This window comes from Coregonus lavaretus (genome assembly GCF_964263955.1).
Source record: "Coregonus lavaretus genome assembly, chromosome: 19".
Taxonomy (NCBI): domain Eukaryota; kingdom Metazoa; phylum Chordata; class Actinopteri; order Salmoniformes; family Salmonidae; genus Coregonus; species Coregonus lavaretus.
In genome coordinates, this window is record NC_140006.1 from 15,659,499 (window position 1) to 15,665,542 (window position 6,044).

The window sequence follows — 6,044 nt, forward strand, 5'->3', positions numbered from 1 at the left end:
CTACGGTGGAAAGTCCAAACCAGGTTTCCACTATGCACATTCCTGCCGAGTATGCCGATTTGGCTATCGCCTTCAGTAAAAAGAGGGTGACTAAATTACCACCTCATCGTCCGGGGGATTGCGCGATAAATCTCCAGGTAGGAGCTGCACTTCCCCGGAGTCACGTGTATCCTTTGTCTCAGGAAGAGAGGGTGGCTATGGAGACATATGTCACGAGTCTCTGAGACAGGGATACATTCGGCCATCCACTTCACCTGTCTCCTCGAGATTCTTTTTTGTGAAGAAGGATGGTGGTTTACGCCTGTGCATTGATTACCGTGTCTTAAATCAGATTACCATCAAGTACAGCTATCCATTACCCCTGATAGCTAGTATGACGGAATCATTGCACGGGGCACGCTTCTTCACAAAATTGGATCTCAGGAGCGCGTACAACCTAGTGCGTATCCGGGAGGGAGATGAGTGGAAGACGGCATTTAGTACCACCTCTGGACATTATGAGTATCTTGTCATGCCATACGGGTTAATGAATGCTCCATCAGTCTTCCAATCATTTGTGGATGAGATCTTCAGGGACCTGCACGGACAAGGGGTAGTGGTGTATATTGATGACATACTTATATACTCCACTAAAGAGCTTGAAAGACTGTTGGAGCATGACCTGTATGCTAAGGCAGAGAAATGCCTGTTCTTTCAGGAGTCCATCGCCTTCCTAAGGTACCACATGTCCGCGTCTGGGGTGAGGATGGAGAGTGACCGCATTTCGGCCGTGCGTAATTGGGCGACTCCAACCACGGTAAAGGAGGTGCAGCGTTTCTTGGGGTTGGCCAACTACTACCGGAGGTTTATCCGGGGCTTTGGTCAGGTAGCGGCTTCCATTACCTTGTTGCTGAAGGGGGGACCGGTGCGTCTGCAGTGGTCAGCTGAGGCGGACAGGGCTTTTAGTCGCCTGAAGGACCTGTTTACCTCGGCTCCAGTGCTGGCTCATCCGGATCCCTCCTTGGCCTTCACGGTTGAGGTGGACGCATCCGAAGCTGGGATAGGCGCTGTACTTTCTCAGCGCTCGGGCACGCCACCCAAGCTCCGCCCCTGTGCTTTCTTTTCGAAGAAGCTCAGCCTGGCGGAGCGCAACTATGATGTGGGGGACCGGGAGTTGTTGGCGGTGGTCAAAGCCCTGAAAGCGTGGAGACATTGGCTTGAGGGGGCTAAACACCCTTTTCTCATTTTGACTGACCACCGCATTTGGAACACCTTCTTAATATTGAGTTGCACCCCCTTTTGCCCTCAGAAAAGCCTCAATTCGTCTGGGCATGGACTCTATAAGGTGTCGAAAGCGTTCCACAGAGATGCTGGACAATGTTGACTCCAATGCTTCCCACAGTTGTGTCAATTTGGCTGAATGTCCTTTGGGTTGTGAACCATTCTAGATACACACGGGAAACTGTTGTGTGAAAAACCCAGCAGCATGTTCAACTTAATAAAAAACATGTTTTCCCATCTCAAGAGGTTAAATAAAAAAATTACTATAGTAAGTGCCTATTAAGTGCCAAATAAAGTAACAGGATTTACCGTAACAGGGTTGACCGTAACAGGGTTGACGATTTCTTCTTAAATCAGCCATAAATCCCCTTGTGACAGGGCAATTGAGTGGCAATTGAATGCTAGCTTCACAAAAAAAATATGAAATTGTTAAAATGGGTAACAGGGTTGACGTGTTATGCTTGACATGCTCAGTTTTCCACCACAAAATGTCCAAAAAGTGTAGAACCAGCTCCCCTGCTTTTACTCTATGATTTGACTATTACATGTTCAATGTGTCTTTTGAAAAAAATATTTAAAAGGAATAGTTTCAGCATATTAAAACGAGAGTTCAGTTCACATATCAGGGTTGAGCTTAAAAGGAGGGACAGATGTAAATGAATCACTAATCACATGAAATAAATAATAATCATCTTCAGAAATGACATTGTCAAAGCAACAAAATAACTAGGGCTTGACAAAGATGGTGAAACTTGGAGAAATGTTGGGATTAAGTGGGTGAAAGTCTTCCTAGAAGTGGTCTACATGTATATTAAAGGGCACTTCATTTAATATAACACATTTTTAAAATTCAATACTGGTGCACAATTTCTAGAGACGCAAAAGTCACTCATTTCGTGGACCGACCCATTCACTGGTATGAAACGTAATGTATAGGGGTAAAGGTTCATTTACATTGTGGCGCTGCTTGATTGGTCTCTGATATACAGGGTGAGACATACACAGACATTCTTCAGTTACCTCAGTGTTTACTTTGCTACATGTAGCGTTACATGTATGTGAGTACATACGCTATACCATAATGTAAGATTGGTGAAAACATAAAAGACTCATTACTTTTGATTCATGTTTCTGGGAAAGGTAGCCTTCAAGGTTGCTACAGTAGTACTGGTACTGGGTACTGGGGTGGATACCGGGGGTGTTTTGTTGAGTCCTAATTGAGCCTTCAGGAGGTAGGATTCGATGGGATGTTTTTGTCTGTAAGGATTAAAGAGCGTCTGCCTTCTGTCTGCCAGGTGTGATGATGGTGGATCACACACTATAGCCCTCCTACTTCTCTTACTGGAAGTGTTGTTCAGTCACAGAGTCACTGACTGTCATAATGTTGATTCAGAGATGTTATTTTCGTATCTGACATTTGCTACTGTAAAGGACGTCACGCTGCTTGCTTAGCGAGTACTACTTCCTCCTGTTTCGGCTCACACCGAGGCTCGAACCCAGGACCTCTGCCCCAATAAATTCCTATTTTCATACTTTGGCTATGTCATGCAGCCAAGCACACTCCACTAGCCATACAACCTCTGTACGTGTGTATGTATGTGTGTTTTTGTGTGTGTCTGTGTGTTGGTTTTGTGTGTGTATTCATTTTGTGTGTGTGTGTACAGTACGTGCATGGGGAAGGTGTTTTGTGCATGTTATTTAAGGGACAACTGTTTTCCTCATTGATGACAGCTTAACAACAGGGAACTCTGGCGAAGCTAATCTAAGAATTAGAGTCTGCCATCAAAATGGTGAGGGAGAGGAGGATGAAGAAAGAGGTAAGGGAATCATAACTCTCCTTCCGCCAAGTAGTCTGGAGAGACCTGCACAGATGGAAGGAGTCGTAAATAAGACGAAGACAATCCATAACTGTACATAATATTGATCTGTATATTAGTCCCCGCAGATCTAGTAAACTGCCGACGTAAGCAACATTTCCATCTCATTTGGGGGAGAAAAGTAGCAGTAGGGTAGGGGTAAATTCTATTTAAATTCAGGGGATGAATTAAAATAAAGCTACTGAATTTAAAACCTCCCATTGTTTTCTCGTGGACACATTAAGTGATTTTTGACCCCAACAACACTGAGCATCAGCAGCAGTAGCACCTATACCATTTAGAGCAGGGATACTCAAATACTATTTGAGAAGGTCCGGTCACTCACATTTCCTAGGTGGCAAAGGACCGGATGGATATTGTCATTCATCGTAATTTATCGGCCAAGTAACAAACCCCCATCCTTCAACCCATGTGACCCCAAACTGTTCACACCTCTCAACCCATGCGACCCCAAACTGTTCTGTTTTTTTGGGGTAAATATATATATTATATATATTTTGACTGTATATTTTACTTCTTTATTATTTGAATAAATGGAACGGAGTCAACGTGGTTTCTATATGTTTGATGTGTTTGATACGTTTCATTTATTCCATTCCAGTCTTTACAATGAGCCTGTCCTCCTATCGCTCCTCCCACCAGCCTCCTCTGACCCTGGCTGGGGTAGCCCCTCTCTGCTCACCAGTAGGATCACTGGGCTAAACTGGAGATGGCTAGCAAGGTACTAGTCAATCAATCAATCAACCAATGATGCTCCTCTGGATATTTAAAGGGGAAATCTGGGCTTGGTTCCAGTTTTGTTGTTGTTTGAATCCCAGATTTCCCTGAGTTGGGCATTTTGCATTTTAGACAGTGTTTGTAATAAATCCTGATATTTTCTGAAAGGACAGGAGTTTTGGTGAGTGTTGATGGTGTATTGGTGGTTGCCTACTTGGCACAAAACCAACTCCACTCTGCCTCCACAAAATATGACAATCTGCAAGATATCTTAATATTGTGTGATTTATGTGGATTCCAAGATTAATTGACGATCAAGTGACTAGTAAAGAGGCCGTGTTGAATCTGGATGAACTCTGCCCTCTGGTGGAAAACCTGAAACATAGCAACATACAGTATGTGTACCAGCATTCACCACAGTGCTGTAGCCTACTGTGTAGGGAGATGACAGGCTAGTTGTGCAACAGTGCAAGAAGAATTGGAGGATCCAGGGTTTTGAATGGGACACCTAGTCACTTTACCCCTACCTATATGCACAAAGCTACCTCAATTACCTGGTACCCCTGCACATCGACTTGGTACTGGTACTCCCTTATATAGACATGTTATTTTCTACTCCCTGTATATAGCCATGTTATTTTTTACACGTTATTGTTATTCATTATTCACTGTGTATTTATTCCTTGTTACTATTTCTATTTTTTTAGATCTTTAACTCTGCATTGTTGGAAAAGTATCTGTAAGTAAGTATTTCACTGTTAGTCTTCACCTGTTGTTTACAAAGCATGTGACAAATACAATTTGATTTGCTTTGGTCATCCTGTAGCAGAGTTCTTTAGCTGTTTGGAATGTTCACCTGTTAGAGTGTGCCATGCCTGCCCCCACCAGGGTAAAGACAATTAGTAGGCCTAATGCCAAATCACATTTAGCAACTGATTCTAATGCTGATGTTTAATGAGCATGTCAAATGTAGGGTATAGCTATTGTTACAATGAATTGAGGAAACAAAATGGCTTTTATCTAACACAGATGTTGACCTGGTGAGGTTAAAAATAGGCATGCTGTGCCTTGTCCTCTCTGCATGACTTTCTTCTCCAGCCATCCTTATGGCCTACAGTAGCCTAGCCCTAGCCTACAAAATGACTGTAGCGACCACTATACTGGCCACCTGCTATGGAACAGAATGCATTGCCATCTAACAAAATACATTATCTATGCACTAATCACACACTATAGAAGAGGCCATGGTGGAAAGGGGTGAGGGTGAGTTGGACATGAATGTGTCAGTGTCCTTCAGCCTCAAATATTCGAAATGTTATTTTTTCTCTCACTGCAGGGGACTGAAGGAGCGCATCCAACCAATCATGCTCAGTGTGGTGATTCGCAGCCGTGAGTCACGACCGCAAAGCTGGCACGATGTAAACAGGGGGCGGGTTTGTTTTGCCTAACCTGTGTGCGCTCTGCCTATAGGCCTACCGTGACGCGACCATAACTCCCCTGCTGTCATTGGGCACCTCATATGTCAATCTTATTACCAGGCGCGGCGAGCATCGCAATTGTCGCGGTTGCATAAAATAAATATGGTTAATCCGTTATAGAGGCGAATTTGTGTTCGGAATGAGGCTTTGAAGTCCATCTGAGCATAACAACGCTACCAAAACATCATTATTTAGCACTGGACATTCACATTAAGCCGATGCTCAGTTACAGCAGGTGGGGTTGCTTGTAGGCTATAATTGCGTTTGGATCCGGATTTTGGATTGGATCTGCCTGTTCTTCAAACTCCAAGGAATCCTTGAGAAAGGGTAAATGAGAAATGGCTATAGATAAAGAATAGAATGAATGTTGTGATTTATTTGTTAACGTGTTGCCTGTAAGCAAAACACATCATTTTCGATGCGAATCATTTGGTGTGGGTAGGTCACTTTTCGTCTTGATGCATGTAGCCAAACCTATGGAATTAGCCTGTCTACAATTCAATGCACGGTTTTATATTATGTGCTTTTAGAGCGGGGTTTTATCAAGGACTTTAATACCCAAATGCCCTTGAAGAAAACGGTGTGTGTGCGGTGTTGGTGGCAAGCAACTGCGCAATCCTACTCTGACTCTCTCTCTCTCTCTCTCTCTCTCTCTCTCTCTCTCTCTCTCGAATCGACCCTTGCTTTGCTCGGGGCAATGCGTGGCTAGATG